Here is a 19,582-nt window from a genome sequence, read left to right on the forward strand (position 1 = left end):
ACATCAAAACATTATTAGGATTTGATATTGTGACATTATATTGCCTTTATAATATCACTGATATCTTATGTTTTCATAAACCTATTATAATCACATAACATTTTAGATAATTCATGGACTGGGGAGTCAAGTTCCTTTTGTGAAATAGTAGCAATTGAAATTGAACACATGGCTGTGCTATTGCAAGCTCTTTGTAAGATCACACACATTATGACTGCAGTACCAGTGTGACATCACAAATCCATTGTGATATCATATTTCCATTGAGATATCATGATCACATTGTGACATACAAAAACTTCTATATACTCTTAGCTCCTTTGAAACATCACATGGCCCTTGTCACATCAAAGTCACTTTGTGTGCCCATATCTTCACTGTGAACTGACAATTGAGATCAAACATGTCATTGCATATTACATAGTTTTTGTGCCAATTTCACCAGTGTGATATCACATTGTTGTTATTACATCAGATTATTGTGACATCACAAATCTTCAATGACAACATACCCATAGGGCATAACATTGTAATTGTGACATCATAGATGAAGTGTGAGTGCATATTCTGTGATTCTGTTCTATTTAAAATGTGGCATGTGTTTTGATATCAGAAAACCATGTGTGTTCATAACCATTGTAACATCAAAAACACTTTGGTAGATCAGCAGCAGTGTGACATCACATTGTTTCTATAATATCACAGTTCACTGTGCCACCAGAAAATAACAATGACAACAGCATTATGATATAGCATTGTCATTGTGACATCATAGACATATTGTGAATTTTTTATGGAATTGCATTCTATTACAAATATGATATCAGCAACACATTATGACTTCATAATCATTATTACATTAGAACCACATTGTTACATTACTTCACATTGCTACCACACTTAACAAAACAAACTATCCTGTCGTCATAACGTTTGTGACTTGCTGCTTTTGTGATATGTAGGGGCCTGTGTGATCTCAGAATCTCTCTTCAACATCATAATTTTTCAGCTATAACTAACTATATAAGATATGCAGTGGAATATCAAGACCATGGTGTCATCAGACTGGAATATATCATGACCATTGTGTCACATGGTACCATCCCAATCCTGTTAGGAATACAGAAATTTATGACAACACATGCCTTTGAAGACATCACATTCCCATTGTGAACTCAATACTCATTCTGAGTTAATGATAATTGAGATCCGGCATGCCATTGTGACATATTACAATCCTATTTTGGCTTCATTGCCATTAAGGCATCACAAACAAATTGTGACATCACAACATTATTATGACATTATACTTTAACATCACATTGTGATTTCACTGTGGCACTGTGTTTTCAGAAACTCAGAAAAAAACATGGCCTATGGGAATTGAAGCTCCTTCTGTGAAATTTTAAACACTATGAATGAGCAGTAATTGAATTGGAGATGTGATTGTGATATTATATAATCATTGTGACATCAGAAACTCATTGTGATGTCATCACCACTGTGAAATCAAAAATTCATTCTGTTATCACATTTCCATTGAGACATCATGATCAAATCATGACATTCCAAAGCTATTATGACCTCATAACACTTTTGAAAAAATACATGGCCTTTTTGACATCACAGTTCCTTTGTGTACCCATATCCTCATTGTGAACTAATGACAATTGAGATCAGACATGCCATTCAATATCACAAAATCTCTGTGACATTAAGACCAGTGTGACATCACAATGTCATGTCATTGTGACATCATAGAGACATTGTGAATATGTATTCTGTGATTTCACTCTATTTGAAATGTCGCCTGTGTCCTCACAACCATTGTGTGTGTCATCACAATGCATTTGTGAGCCAATATTGCCATTGTAATATCACTAAAACACTCTGACCACAAACATCCTATCTTTAGTTGATAATGAGGATATTGGTACACAAAAGGACTGTGATGTCACAGAGTTCATGTGTTTTTTCAAAGGTGCTAAGAGAGCATAATGAGTTTGGGATGTCACAATGTGATCAATGGCTTTGTGATGTCACAGTTGTGATGAGGTCAAAACTGGTTAGTGATGTCACAAGTTTGTAATATCACAATGACATATCCAATGTGAAGTGCTACTAGTTCACATTGAGTATATGAGTCCAAAGAAGTAGTTTGAAGTTCCCAAAACCATGATTTCTTGTCATATTAGGTTTGTGAAAACACAATGGGACAATGGTATCATAATCACAATGTGCTATCACAATATCATGTCATAATAATATTTTGATGTCACATTTAGTTGTTAATGCCATACTGCTGATGGGGTCACAATAAGTTTGCAATATCACAATGGATTGGCAATATCACAATGGAATTTTAGATTTCAATTTTCATTAATCCATAATGAGTAGATGAGTTCACAAAGAGACTGTGTTGTCTCTGCAGGCATGCATTATAACAAACATGTTGATTCCTAACAGGTTTCTGTTGTAACAATATGAAAAAATGGTTATGGTATTTGACAAGATGATGTCACAGTGGTCATAGATCATATTGTATTTATGTCAGATATTATATGTGAAATATGATGAGGTAAAAAACAGATTAAATCTCACAAAGGGCCTAATATATCACAATGGCAGCATATCACAAAAGTTATGAGGACAGAACAGATTTGTGATAGCACAGTGGGTTTATGATATCAAAATGGCAATGTGATATCACAATGGTTATGAGGTTGCATTAGGTTTCTAATATCAACCTACATGCCATATTTGAAATAGACTGTAATCTCAGACTAGGTATTCCGAAAGTGTCTATGACTTCACAATGACAACGTGATGTCATAATGCAATGATGTCATTGCAGATTTGTGATACCACAGTGAGCTGATGGTGCCATAAGGTCAATGGGATATCACACTTTGGATGGTGTCAAAATGGGTATGTGATGTTACAATTGTCTATGTTATCTGCAATGTCATTTGGTCACAATAAGGATATGGGTAGGAGCTGGGTACTATTGGTTTACACCTGTAATCCTGGCTACTCATTAGGCTGAGATCTGGGGTTCGCAGCTCAAAGCCAGACTGGGCAGCAAAGACCGTGACATTCTTATCTCCAATAAGCCATCAGAAAATTTGAATTGGTGCTATGGCTCAAGCGGTAGAGCACTTGCCTTGAGCTGAAGAACTCAGGGACAGTGCCCAGGCCCATCAAACCCCACGAGCAACAACAACAAAAAATGGATATGGGTAAAAAAATTTCTGTGATGTCAGAAAGTCCATGTGTATTTTCAAAGACGCTAATAGGTCATCGTAGGTTTGGGATGGCACAATGTGATTGTGATAGCACAATGGGTTTGTAATGTCACAATGGTGATGAGGCCACAATGGGTTGTAATGTCAGTACAAGTTTGGAATATCACAATAACATGTCCAAGTTCTATTGCTACTAGTTTACCATGAGGATACAAGTTCACAGAAAGGGATTGAAATCCCAAAGACCATGAATTTTCTAAAATATTATGAGGTAATGCCACATTTGTGAAAACAGAATGGGACAGTGATAACACAATGGCCATGTGATGTCACCATATCATGTCATATAATTTTCTTTAAAAATTCTATTGTGATTGAATGACCTAAATTTCACAAATTTCATAGAATTGTGAGATAGTTATAGTTAAATTCCCAAACACATTCTAACCTTCATGAAGCAAATTGTGATTATCATAGTCCATAGTTTGAGAATTATATCAACACTGACAATATAGCTATTTTTTCCATAACAAGTGATATGTACATTTCTTTTGCTTAGTCTAAACTTTTCCATCTACATCCCTCATTCCCTCATTCCCATCTCTGCCCTTGTGTTGCTTAGTTCGTTTTCATTAATGTCCAATGCAGCTGATGGATCCTTCTGGTGTGTTTTCCTCTGTCTATCTCTGATTCTGTGTCCTCCGCTTAGTTTCCCTCAGATGTGTGCATATATATTATAAATGTGGTCAGTAGCTTCGGGTCATTTTGTAGAGATTCAACAAGATGACTGGAAGTTTTCTGTTTCTCAAGTCCTGTTTAGTTTGTTGTATCTCCTTACATGTTGTATGTAACATCCACATATCGGGGAGATTGTTTGATATTTGTCTCTTTTGGCTTACCTCACTCAAAATTATTTGTCTAGTTCTATCCATATCCATGCAAATGCTATTATTTTGTCCTTTCTAAAGGCTGTATAATATTCCCTTGTTTATTGGTACCACAATTTTTGGATCCATTCTTTAAGTAGGATCATCCAGTAGGGCATCTGGGTTGTTTGCATATCTTGACTATTGGGCTGCAATAAACACGGAGGAGCATGTGTTCTTGTATCCTGGTTCCTGTTGTTCAGCATAGATGCCTGAGAGTTCTATGGCTGGGTCATTGGGGAGGTTTATATTTAGTTTTCTAAGTTACCTCCAAACAGCTTTCCAAAGTGGTTGTATTAGTATCCATTCCCAGCAGCAATGTAACAGAGTTCTTCTTTCTCTGCATTTGTCATTGGCTCCCTCTAGCATTTGTCTTTGTCTGATTTTAGAATGCAAACCATTCTGAATGGGATAAAGTGATATCTCAGGGTTGTTCTTATTTGCATTTCCTTTATAGCCACGGATAATGAACATTTCCTCATGTACTTCTTTGCCATTTTTATCTCTTCTCAGAAGTCTCTTACTAGTTCCATTGAGCATTGTGAATGGAGTTGTTTCCTTGAATTTTTCTTCTTGTTTGTTGTTATTGTACATACAGACAACTGGTTTTTGTGGGTTAATTTTGTATCCTGCTACTTTGCCAAAGAGGTATATAAACTTAGTTTGGGGGTGGAGTTTTTAAGATCATTGAGGTATAACATCATGTCATCTGCAAAAAGGGATAATTTAACTTCTTCCTTCTCTATGCAGATCCCTTTAATGTTTTTTCTTCCCTTATTGCTCTAAGTGTTCCAGGACTATACTGAAGAGGAGTGGTTACAGTGGGCATATTTGCCTTGCTCTTAATCTTAGGAGAATTTGTTGTACTTTCTCCCCATTAAGTATAATATTGGCTATTGTTCTCTCATATATGGCTTACATCGTTTTAAGGACTGTTCCTCTACTCCTATTTTCTTCAGAGCCTTTAACATGAATGAATTTGAATTTTATCACAAGCATTTTCTACATCAAAGGAGATCGCTATACCACTTGAACCACAGCACTAATTCCACTTTTTGTAGTACATTTTTTAAATCTGTTGTAGGGCCTGAACTGTGGGCCTGGGTGTTTTCCCTCAGATCTTCAGCTCAAGGGTAGTACTCTACCACTTGAGCCCCATTTCCACATCTGGATTTCCTGCTTATATGGGGCTGAGGAATTGAGCCAGGGTCTCATGCATGCAAGGCAAGCACTTTACCACTGATCCATCTTCCCTGCCAGTTCCTGACTATAATTAGGAGCTGGTGGCCTGAGCTGTACAATACCCAGTCTGGAATACACAGGTTTGGTTCTGGTATTGGGCTCCCTGCACACACACAGAACTTTTGCTGTCATGGGTTTGGTTCCTGAGGACTGCTGTGCCATGCTTTTCAGCCTCTTCTGAAGCCTGCACTAAGCCTCTGACTTCAATCAGGAGAGGTGATTTATGCAGTTCAGTCACCCCATACCCATGCCTGGTCCTGTCTTTCTGTCCCCATCCTGGGACACACTGTTTGGGCTTATATGGGAGCTGTGTTCTGGGTTTCCACCCTGGATATGCAGTTTGGATTTCTTCCGAGGCTGGCTCCTTTGGCCCGTTAGTGCTCTTCCCAGCTTGAGAATTTAAGCTCCCTCCCTGGGGTGCTTTTTTGCCAAGACTGGTGAGCTGGGTATGCTCCACAGGCTGATGGGGTACTTGCACAGTTTTAGTGGAACCTGTAGTCTAGGTGGTAGGGGGAAGGGTCTGGGTCAAGCTCTGAAGGTTACTACCAGCATTAGTCTGTCTTGGAGTGTAGTGATGTTGTCCCTGGTGAGGTACTTACCTAGAACTGGTTGAGAGCTGTGCTGCCACAGATCATTGTCTCTGTGCACTGTTGATCGCTGGTTGCTACCAGGGTTAGCATTCTATTGAGATGATTGTGGACTGGGCTAGGTGATGGTGGTGGCTCCGAGCCTGTGTTTTACACCAACTCTGACTCTGTTTATGCTGTCCTGGTAAGCATCATCGGCATTTTTGGATTGGCTTTCTATGTGCCACTGTTTTTCTGGAGGGGCCAAAGGGTTTTGGCAGGATGGCATTGAACCGCTTTGCCAGTGAGGGGTCCAATAGGGTTTTTCTGCATGTCCTGAGCTCTGATGTTTCTGTCTCTATTTGTCTTTGTGGAGGTTCCAAACTCCGAGGTTTCTTTTTTAACAGTCACTGTGTCTGGGACCAGCACTTCCGATATCTTCTTTGCAGGCATTCTGAAGATGGCCTAGTGTGGTTCTGGGGATTCTGGGCTGGGCTCTGGTATGGCGCAGAGTTACAAGCACAGAGTTACAGAGTTACAAAGTGGTTGGGGAAGGGTCTTCATGCTTTTCCCATTCTAAATTTTTTCCCTTTACTTTTTATTGCATCTCTTTTTTAACTGGGTGGTCACCATTTCAGTATCATGGGTCATTTCGGGAAACTGAGCTTTGGAACTCTCCCTTTTTGTTTGGACAGAGCTGTGGTGTTTCCCTACTGTTTCATCACCATCTTGGTCCCCCCTTCCATAATAATGTTTGATGTCAAAATTAGTTGGTTATACCATACTGTTGATGAGCTCACAATAGATTTGTAATATCACTATGGGTTGTTGATGTCAAAATGGCATGGTGGATCTCAATTGTCATTAACTCACAATGATTATGAGTTCTCAAAGGGACTGTGATGTCTATAAAGGTATGTGTTGTCACAATAGGTGACAGGCTAATGATGTCACAATGTAACACAATGATCAATGACATCTTGCTGTGTGATGTCACAGTGGTCATGATGTCAGAGTGGATCTGATACCATACATTCCTCAAATATCATGTGAGAAACAGATTATGAAATCACATAGGGACTAAGATGAAAATGTCAACATGTCACAATAGTTATGAGGACAGGACCAATTTGTGATGTCATAATGGGTTAATGATATCACATGGCAATGTGATGTCACAAAGCAATTGTCATGTCACAATGGTTATGGAGTCAAAATGGGTTTCTGATATCAACCCCATGCCACATTTGAAATAAAAGGAAATCACAACATAGGGATTCACAATGTGTCTATATCACATTGGCTATGAAATGATGATGTAATGCTTCATGTCATATCACAATAAGCTGATGGTGTCATAACAACACTGTGATTTCACATTTATGGTGTGATAAATTGTTTGTGGTATTACAGTGGAATATCTGTCACAGTAGTCATTAGTTCACAATGAAAATATGGATAAAAAATGGGACTGTGATATCACAAAGATGTGTTTTTTTCAAAGGTGCTAAGAGGCCATAATAGGTTTGAGATTTCATAATGTGATGTGATGTTGCAAAGCAATGTGATGACACAATAGGATTGTGTTGTCACAGATGTAATGAGGTGATTTCACAGTGAGTTAGTTATATCACAATTAAATATTCTATTTCAATTGCTCCTAGTTAGAAATGAGAATATAGGTTCACAGAAGGAGCTTGAAGTCACAAAGTCCATGATTTTGGAAAATGTAATGAAGTCATATAATTTTTTGTAAACACAATGGGACAGTTATATACCAAACATGATATACTGTCACACTGGTTACTACATCATAAGGGTTTCTGCTGTCAACTCACAGTCCACATTTGAAATAAAATGAAATCAGAGTAGGCATTCACAATCTGCCTATCACATCACAATGACAATGTGAAGTAATAATGTTATGGTGACATTGTCGGTTGGTGGTGTAATAATGAGCTGATAATGTCATTACGTATGACAATGTGATGTTACACTGGTGGTGATCTCAGAAAGGCTTCATGATGATACAATAGCAAGTCTGATCTCAATTGTCATAGTACACAATGAAGATATAAGTACACAAAGGGATTGTGATGTCACAAAGGCCATGTGTTTTTTCAATGGTTATAAGAGGCCATAAAAGGTCTGTGATGTCATTATGTGTTGTTACAATGTGAATGATGTCATATTAGTGATGAGATCACAATATGTTGGTGATGTCATAATGAGTTTGTAATATCAGAACATGTTCAATTTCAATTGGTACTTGTTATCAATGAGGATACTGTAATAAGCACCTGGGTCCCAATCATTTGTGGGACCTAATCATCATCATGCTCCTATAGCCTGGCCTATGTGAGACGGTGGTGCATGCTTCTGAATGAGTTGAGCTGTCATGAACCACGTGGAGTTATGTCAAGAAAGGATTGGGCATTGTGCAGTTTGAGAAGTGATAGTTGAAAACAGGCAAGAGATCTGTTGGAGTGCTGGAGGTGTACAGCACTTTTGTAGGTTGTGTTCATATCAAAGGAAGGAGAGAGAAACAGGGAAAAGGCCTGAAGGGAAGGAAGTGTTGAGAAAGCAGGAAGGGAGACCTGAGAAGAGAGGAAGTTGAGTGAGAGCAGGAGGGTAAGGATGGCATTTCACCAATGGGACAGAGCAGCACAGTCCTGTGGAAAGTAGGGAGGCCTGAAAAGAAGGAACTGGTGGAAGGGGAATAGGGAAAGACCTAAAAGGAAGGACAGGTCTGTCAAGGAGTGAGGAATGGAAAAGGAAAAAGCCTTGTCTTTTGAAGTTTGGAGCTTTGGAGATCATAATTTGGTATTCGTGGTTTGTAGATGAATTAACAAAGGGCATTGCTGCCCATTGGATGTCTGAGGTTTGGTGTCTGCTGCAACTCTTGGCCTGATTATCCAGCCCAGGACAAGATAAACACAGGCCCTTTTCTAGTGTAAATAATTTTGTTTATTAACTTAATCGTGCCTTGATGGATTATTTCTTTTTTTTTTCACTTTTTATTTATTTATTTTTTATTGTGAAAATACTATACAGAGGGGTTAAAATTACATGGGCAAGATAATGAGTACAGTTCTTATTAAGCATTGTAGCCTCCTCCTTTGTTTCCCCTTCCCATCCCTTCCCTTCCTCCTCCCGCCTCGCCCAATCCTCCCCACAACCCCCGCCCACCAAAGTTGTAAAGTTCATTTTTTGGCATAACAACTTGTACATCTCATTGTTGCAATGGGTCCACCTATATCCCTATATTGACAAATTTTGGAGGCCCCATTGAGATAATCCATATGGATTGAACTGGGCCTTGGCCCCTGGGAAAACTTACTTGTATGTGTCTCATCCCTCAGGGGTGAAAGCCTCCCTAGAGTTGTTGTTTACTGTGGACCAACAGGGATGAGTCATTTCAGGGCTGGGAAGGTAACTCAGTGGTAGAGTGCTGGCCTTGCATGCATGAGGCCCCGGGTTCCATTTCTCAAAACCACATAACTAGAAAAATCAAGAAGTTGTGCTGTGGCACAAGTGGTAGAGTGCTAGACTTGAGCTGAAGAGCTGAGGGATAGGACCCAGGACCAGAGTTCAGGCCCCATGACCATCCAAAAGAAAAAAAATTCATTTCAGAACCATGTAGACGTGAGACTTGACAAGTTTGTCAGACTGATTTTGAAACCTCTTATGGAGCTCATCTGTGGCATCCTCAAGAGGCCATTTGGACCTCCTCTGCAGGACATTCTGGGTAATCATAAGAGGACATCCTGGACAGACTATCTGGGACATTCTTGAAAGTTGATATGGGGCTTCCTTTAGAAGCCATCTGTGACCTAGTCTACATCTTCGATAAGGGAGCTAAAAAAATGGAATGGAAGAAAAACAGCCTCTTCAGTAAATGGTTCTGGCAAAATAGATTAACTATTTGTAGAAAACTAAATCTAGATCCTTATATATCACCCTGCACCAGAATGAACTCCAAATGGATCAAAGATCTTGAAGTCAATGCAGACACTCTGAAAACATTAGAGAATGGAAAAGGAGAAACCATAGGTCTCCTTGGTACAGGCTGAAATTTTCATGAGAGACCCAGAAACACAAAAAATCAAAGAAAGGTTCGACAAATGGGATTGCATGAAATTGCAGAGCTTCTGCATGGCAAAGGGCATAGCTAGCAAGATCAATAGAAAGCCCACAGATTGGGAGAAGATCTTCACTAGTCATACAACAGACAAGGGTCTCATATCTAAAATATACCTGGAACTCAATAAATTAAATCCCCCAACAACAAATCTTCAATGAACCAACTGCCCAATAAGTAAGTCGGCTAAAGACTTAAAGAGAAACTTCTCTGAAGAAGAAAGAAGGATGGCCAATAGACATATTAAGAAATGCTCAACCTCCCTAACCATAAAAGAAATGTAAATCAAATCAACATTGAGATACCACTTCACCCAGTTAGAATGGCTAAAATCAAGAACTCTAATAACAACAAATGCTGGAGCGGATGTGGACAGAAGGGAACCATACTGCATTATTGGTGGGAGTGTAAACTTGTTCAACCACTTTGGAAAGCAGTATGGAGGCTCCACAAAAGACTCCACATATAGCTCCCCTATGACCCAGCAATCCCACTTTTGGGCTTTTACCCAAATGTTCACAAACAAGACCACACTAAAGCTACAAGCACAACTATGTTTATTGCAGCATTACTTACCATAGCTAAGATCTGGAACCAACCTAGATGCCCCTCAGTAGATTAATGGATCAAGAAAATGTGGTATATATACACAATGGAATTCAATGCCTCCTGCAGAAAGAATCACATTGCCTCATTTGTTAGGAAATGGAAAGGCTTGGAAAAAATTATATTAAGTGAAGTAAGCCAAGCCCAAAGAAACATAGGTTCCCATGGTTTCCCTTATTTGCAATATCAAGTATATGTCTGATTCCAGCAGAAAAGGTCAGATCAGATGATGTTAGGAAATGAATCCTAAGATATATATTCAAATGATTTTTTTTTATTTCATGCGATTCTTTCTAACACATTTACAAGATTATTTCTTTGTTGCTTTGTATGTACTTCCCCCATGGTATAGCCCCTTCTTTAACTATATTTGATGTCATAATAATTTTTGGAGGAGAAGGGGAAAAACAAATTGTTTAAATAAGGATGCAGGTGGACCCATTGCAACCATGTGATGGACATGTCGTCATGTCGAAACTTTACAACTTTGGTGGAGGGGAAGGGAGAGGGGAGGTTTGGGAAGTGGGAGGAGTATGGGAAGGGGAAACAAAGAAGGAGGCTACAATGCTTGATAAGAAATATACTTATTATCTTGCCTATGTATTTGTAACCTCTCTGTACAGTATTTTCAAAATAAAATAAAATAAAATAAAATAAATAGAAGCGACCACCAAAAGGCTTAATTTAAGACTAATGTATGTAGAGGAGGGGCAAGACACAGAAGTGAAATATCTTGGACATTTATTTAACAGGATCCTAGCAGAGTATTTCCCAAACTTGCAAAAAGATAGGTCCATTCAGACACAAGAAGACTTTACAACACCAGATAGATCAGACCAGAATAGGACATCACACTGTCACATTGTAATCTACACAGGATCAATTGAGAAAAAGGAAAGGATGTTAAAGCTTTCAAGGAGAAAAATTAATTACCTATAAAGGGAAATCAATCAGAATAATTTCAGGATTCTCAGCCAAGACAATAAAAGCAAGAGCATGGAATGATGCATGCCTTGTTCTAAAGACAAACAACAAACAACCAAGAATACTACACTTAGCTAAATTCTCCTTCATAACAGCAGGACAAATAAAAATCTTTCAGACCAAAGAAACATTGAATCCATATATCTCCACTAAATCGCATTATAAAAGACACTAAAGTGGGAGCTGGGAAGGTGGTTCAGTGAGAGAGTGCTTGCCTTGCATGCCTGAGGCCCTAGGTTCGATTCCTCAGCACCACATAAGCAAAAAGATAAAAGCTGGAAGTGGCGCTGTTGCTCAAGTGGGTAAAGTGCTAGCCTTGAGTTGAAGAACTGAAGGACAGAGCCCAGACCCAGAGTTCAGGCCCCACGAACGGACCCCCCCAAAAAATAAAAAGACACTTAAATGTATTCTACACATAGAAAACCAGAAAGAGCACAATAAGGCCAAGAACCAGGCCCTGAAAAGAGAATCTAAGAATCATAGGATGATTGTCACAGCCCCCATGGCAGGAATTACCAAACACCTGTCCTAATTCTCAATATTAAATGGAATCAACTCTTCAATTAAGCAACATAGATTGTCTAGTTGGATTAAAAAAAAAATCTGCCTTCAAGAGACACACCTTCTCCAAAAAAACAAACATTTTGTGAAAATGAAAGGATGGAGTAAAGTCTAGCAAGCAAACATCCAGGATAAACAGGTGGGAGTTGAAATCCTAATATCAGATAACATAGACTTCAAGTTAAAATTAGCAAAAAGCGATATTCACTAAGGGATCTCTCTTTCAGAAGTATAATACAATTCTAAATATCTATTTACCAACTAACAGAGGACTCAAATTAATTCACAGAATACTACTTTCCCTAAAATCTCATATAGATCAAAAGACATTAATTGTTGGGTACTTTAACTCACCACTATCCCAGCTGTATAAAACAACACAGCAAAAACTCAAGAGAGAAACCTCAGATATAAACACTTGCATAGATCAACTAGACTTACAGATATGTACAGAATATAACACCCAGCAGCATCACAGTACAGTTCTTCTCAGCGGCTCATGGATCATTCTCCAAAATAGATCACATTTTAGGTCACAAAGCAAATTTGTCCAAATTCAGAAACATTGAAATTATCCCATGCATTCTCTAAACCACAAGGGACCCAAGAAAATCCTGTAACATATGGAGGCTGAACCACACCTTGTTGGACCACCAGTGGGTCATGGAACACATTAGAATGGACATTCATATGCTGATGATATTTAACAAAAATGAACACATAAATTACCAGGTCCTCTGGGACACGGCAAAGGTAGTACTCAGATGAAAGTTAATGGCTCTGAGTCCCTACACCAACAAATTGGAGAGATTTGATACCAATAATTTGACAATTCTGCCAAAGGCTATCTACAAATTTAATGCAATACCTATCAACATTCAACCTCATTCATCAATGAAATAGAAGAAACAACCCCAAAATTCACATGCAACACCTAATAAAAAAAGAAAACTTTAGCAGAAAGAACAGTGCTCGGAGAATATCAATACCAAATTGCAAACTCCACTACAAATCCATAGTAATCAGAGCAGATTTGTCCAGGCACAAGAATAGACCTGATGACCAATGGAATTGAACTGTAAACCCAGAAATGAACTCACAGACCTGCAGCTGCCTAAACTTATATAAGGAAGCTAAAACAATAGAATGGAAGAAAGTAGCCTCTTCAGTAAATGCTGCTTTCCAATTTTGTTAAACAAAAAACTAAAGCTAAATTCTTTTTTTTGTGTGTGAAAATACTGTACAGAGGGGTTACAATTACATGGGCAAGATAAGGAGTATATTTCTTATCAAGCATTGTAGCCTTCTCCTTTGTTTCTCCTTCCTATCCCTTCTCATCCTCCCCCTAGTCCTCTCCTAATTCCTCTCCCCCCCGCGAAGTTTTAGAATTCATTTTCGACATAAAGGCTTGTATATCTCATTGTTGCAATGGGTCCACCTTTATCCCTATTTAAAAGATTTGTTTTTTCCCTTCCCCTCCACAAATTATACTGACATCAAATACAGTGAAAGCAGGGGTTATACCGTGGGGGATTGACATACAAAGCAACCATTGTTTCCCTTATTTGCAGTAAGTAGTATATGTTTGAGTCAAGCAGAAAAGGTCAGATAAGTTGATATTAGGGAAATGAACCCTAAGATATGTATTCAAATGTTTTTTTTTTCTTTCATGCGATTGTTTCTAACGCATTCATAAGCTAAATTCTTATATATCATCCTGAACCAGAATCAACTCCAAATGGATCAAAGACTTCAGTGTCAAAGCAGACACACTGAAAACTTTACAGGAAGGAATAGGATCTATTCTAGGGCTTCTTGACAGAGGAAAACTTTTTTTGAAGAAAGACCCAGAAACACAAAAACTCAATGAAAAGTTTGGACAAATGGGACTCCATGAAAATGCATAGCTTCTGCATGGGAGAGTACATAGCTACGAAGATCAAAGGAAAGGGATGGGGAGAAAATCGTCATTACTCATCCAACAAACAAGGGTCTCATACATAAAATATAGTTAGACCTCACAAAATTGTAGCCACCACCAACAAATCCTCAAAGAAACAGCTGGCCTCCTAATAAATGGGTTAAAGACTTGAAGAGAAACAATATCAAGAAAGAAAAAAACCACTTGTGTCGCTACCTTGGTGTTGATTTCAAACATCATCTTATCTGGTAATATTTACGTAGGTTTTGACTTGTTTTTGATTGCCCGGACATATACTAGTTATTGCAAATAAGGGGAACCCTGCGAATTATGTTCTTTTTTTGTTGCTTTGCATGTTCCTCCCCCACAATATAAACCCTCTTTTCACTGTATTTGATGTCGGCGCCCTGCATTTGTGTATACTCTTCTCTAATTTCAGGAGAGAAAAGGGACAAAACAAAAAGTTTATATAGGGATACAGATTACCTATTGTGACAATGAGATCTACAAGACACTATGTTGAAAAACGAACTTTACAATAGGTGGGAGGGGGAGCATGTAGTTGTGGAGGCAGGAAGGATGGTAGGGAAAAAACAAAGAAGGAGGCAACAATGCTTGATAGGAAATGTACTCATTAACGTGGTGATGTAACTGTAACCACTCTGTACAGTACCCTTGTTTTTTTATTGTGAAAAAAAACGAACAGAAAGGTTACAATTACATGGGCAAGGAATTAAGTCCATTTCTACAAAAGCATTTTTGCATGCTCCTTTGTTTCTTCTTACCATGCCTTCCCATTTCCTCCCCCCATACCCATGTCCCACACCCAAGTGCCAAAATTGAAAAGTTCATTTTTTCTATATAACATCTTGTAAATCTCATTGTTGCAATTTTTCTACCTGTATCCCTATTTAAACAATTTGCTTTTCCTTTCCCCTCCACAAATTATACTAACATCAAATATAGTAAAAGCAGGGGTTATACCGTTGGGATGGGACCAACAAAACAACAAAAAAAATCTATAAATATGTTAGAAATAATAGCAAGAAAGAAGCAGCACTTTGGTCTTTATCTGGTGGTTCATTTCCCCTAACATCAAATTATCTGACCATTTCTGCTTGTTTTAGACTTGTACTAGGTATTGCAAATATGGGAAACCATAGGACCCATTTTTCTTTGTGCCTGGCTTACTTCACTTAATATAATTTTTTACAAGTCTTTCTATTTCCTAGCAAATGGGGCAATGTCAATCTTTCTGATGGAGGCATAGAATTCCATTGTTTATATACAGCACATTTTCTTGATCCATTCATCTACTGAAGGACATATACTTTGTAAAGCAATATGGAGGTTCCTCAAAAGACTCAACATAGAGCTCCCCTATGACCCAGCAATCCCACTTTTGGGCATTTACCCAAATGATCACAATCAAGACCATACTAAATCTACAAGCACAACTATGTTTTTTGCAGCATTATTTACCATAGCTAAGATATATACAGTATTCTTATCATAAAAAACTTGCTTAAAAAGACTTCAAGAGAGATTTTTCTGAAGATTAACTAAGATTGGTCAATAGACGCATGAAGAAATGCTCAACTTCTCTAGCCATAAAAGAAATGCAAATAAAGACAAAATTGAAATTCCACATCACCTCAGTTAAAATGGCTATAATCAAGAAATCTAATAACAACAGATCTTGGAGGGTATGTGGTCAAATGGGTACTCTAGTGAATTTTTGGTGGGAGTGTTAACTTGTTCAACCACGTTTGAAAGCAGTATGGAAGCTCCTCAACTGACTATGCATAGAGCTCATGTATGATCCCCCAATACCATTTTTGAACATTTACCAAACTGATCACAAACAAGGCCATAAAACAGCTATCAGCATAAGAATGTTTTATCGCAACAATATTCACCATAGCTAAGATTTGGAAACAACCTCAAAACCCTAAGGAGATAAATCGATGAAGAAAATGTGATAGATAGATAGATCGATAGGTAGATAGATAGAATATATATATATTATATTATATTATATTATATATATTTCAACTGTATAAACATATATATACATATATGTGTATATATGTATATGTATGTATATATAAACATATATACATATATGATATACATTATATATAATATGTAATGTCTAAATTGTATATAATTATATATCTTATATATATTAGATATGTATATATACATATAATGTATATATAATATATAATATGTTTTTACATATTTGTATATTATTATGTATAAAATGCATAAGTTATATTTATATATGATATATGATATATATTAAATATAATTTATATACATATACATATATGTATGAATAAATATTTAATATCATATATCATATCATATGTAGGTATATATATACAGATATATACATATAATATATAGGTGTATATATTAATATAGAGGTATATGCATATAAAATATAGGTATACATAGGTATATATATTTGGATGTATTTGAATATAATATACAAATATATTATATATTTATATTTAATATATGTATATACCAGTATGTTATATGTATATATTCATATATATATTCATGTGTATATTCATATATACATATATACATAATATATATTACATATATACATAATATATGTATACATATATACATAATACATACTATATATCCTATTATATATTATATATACCTGTAAATTATTTGAATATATCCATATATGTACCTATATATTATATGTGATATATTATATATGTGTATATATACATTTTATATATAAGATATATTATATATTTCATATTATGTATTTATATATTTTCTATATAATATATACTATATACACCTACATTATATGTACTATAGGCATATAATACGTATATAAATATACCTATATATTATATATAAGAGGTGCATATATATACATAAATACCTATGTATTACATATATTATAGATATATATGTACTTATAGTATATATTTTATAGTTATATATACATATATAATATATATTATAGTAATAATGCTCAATAGTGTACTCATTATCTTATTCATGTAATTCAAGCCTATTTTATTTGTTGTGTTTCTGGGTCTAGAAAGATTGACAATGCCACATTTGTTAGGAAATGGAAAGACTTGGAATAAATTATATGAAGTGAAATAAGCCAGCCCCAAAAGATATAGGTTCCATGGTCTCCCTAATTTGCAATAACTAGTATATGTCTGAAACAAGTAGAAACGGTTAGATAAGTTGATATTAGGCGAAATGAACCCCAAGATAAGGACTCAAATTTTTTTCTTGTGATTTTTTTCTAACACATTAATAAGATGATTCCTTTGTTTCTTTGTATGTCCCTTCCCCATGATATAACCCCTGTTTTCACTGTATTTCATGTTGGTATACTTTGTGAAGTGGAAGGGGAAAAATTTGTTTAAATAGGCATACAGGTGGACCCATTGCAACAATGAGATTTACTGGATGTTATGTCGAAAAATGAACTTTAAAACTTTGCCCGGCGTGTGGGGGGTGGGAGTGAGGGAGTGGGGAAATGGTAAGCGGGGTGGGGAAGCAGGGTCCGGGGAATTGGAGAAGCGAAGGGATGGAAAGGGGAAACAAAGGAGGAGGCAAGAATGTTTGGTAAGAAATGTATTCATTACCTTGCCCTTGTAATTGTAACCCCTCTGTAGAGTATTTTCACAATAAAACTAACTAACTCACTCACTAAATAAATAAATAAATAAACCTCTTTGGACAATATCTTTACAATAAAACATATATTGAATAATAAGTTAGGACTTCATAACTTTGCTTACAACCCATGACTATGGAGACATCTCAGTCCTTTCGTGAAAATATATAATCATTGTGCATTAATGAAAATGGACTTTGGAATTCTATTAGGATATCACCAACCATTGGTGGCTTCACAAATGTATTGCAATTTCAACACGATTGTGGCATCACCAACTAATTGTGACATTAAAAAATTATTATGACATGATATTTTTACATTAAACTGCCATTATAGTTGTCCCATTGTTTTCACAAAACTAGTGTGATCTCATAAACTTAGAAAATTCCTGGCATTTGGGATTCCCAGCTATTTCTTTGAACTCCTGTACACACAAACAGAATTTGACCTCATCACCCCGGTGATATAACAAACCCATTATGACATCACATTGCCATTTTGAAATCATGGTCACATTGTGATGACTATAAATTTGTGAAAACCCAATGGGACAGTAATATCACAATGACAATATAATGTCACAATATCATGTCATAATTATTTCTTAGCATATGATTACTTCCTAGCTCCTTTGAATAAACACAAGTCGATTGTGACATCACAATCCCTTTTTGTACCCATATCCTCATTGTGAACTAATGACAATTGAAATCAGATATGCCATCGTAACATCAAAAACCCTTTGTGATATCATCACCATTTGGACATCACATTGTTGATATGACACCATCAGCTCATTTTGGCCTCACAATACTACAATGTCATATTACTATTATGATATCACATATGCATTGTTACATCATTCATCCAGTATGAATTATGTGTCATTTGAAATCCTTGTATTTCAAATGTGACATATGTCTTGTTATCAGAAACCCATTCTGACCACAAAACCATTGTGATATCACTAATCACAAACTTCTGTCCTCATTATTTTGGTTAAATGTTACTATTGTGATATCTTAGGCCATTTGTGAGCTCATAATCTGTTTCAAATTCCTAATATTTCATGTATAATAAGATATTAGAAAACCACTGTGGCAGCATTACCATTGTAACATCACACTGCCAGACCCCATGAACATTGTGTCACATAATGACATCATAAACTTCTTAGGACTTTATCACATTTGTGTTGAGACATGCATTTGGAAATATCACAGTCTTTTTGTGAAGTCATATATTCATTGTGAATAAAAGAAAATTAAGATATATCATGCCATTTTGACTTCAGCTTCGCATTGTGACCTCACAGACCTGTTGTGACCTCATGACAATTGTGGCATCAACAACTATTTAGGACATCAAAAGATAATTATTATATGGTATTGTGACATCACATTTCCTTAGTGATATCATTGTCCCATTTTGTTTTCACAAACCTATTACAACTTCATAACATTAGAAAATTGATGTGCTGGGTCATAGGGGATCTCTATGTGAAGTCTTTTGAGGAACCTCCATATTGCTTTCCAAAGTGGTTGAACAAGTTTACATTCCCACCAACAATGAAGTAAGGTTACCTTCTGTCCACATCCCCTACAGCATCTGTTGTTGTTAGAGTTCTTGATTTTTGCCATTCTAACTGGAGTGAGGTGGTATCTCAATGTTGTTTTGATTTGCATTTCTTTTATGGCTAGGGATGTTGAGC

The sequence above is a fragment of the Dipodomys spectabilis genome, unplaced genomic scaffold (assembly GCF_019054845.1).
Source record: "Dipodomys spectabilis isolate Male_0828 unplaced genomic scaffold, ASM1905484v1 ptg000319l, whole genome shotgun sequence".
Taxonomy (NCBI): domain Eukaryota; kingdom Metazoa; phylum Chordata; class Mammalia; order Rodentia; family Heteromyidae; genus Dipodomys; species Dipodomys spectabilis.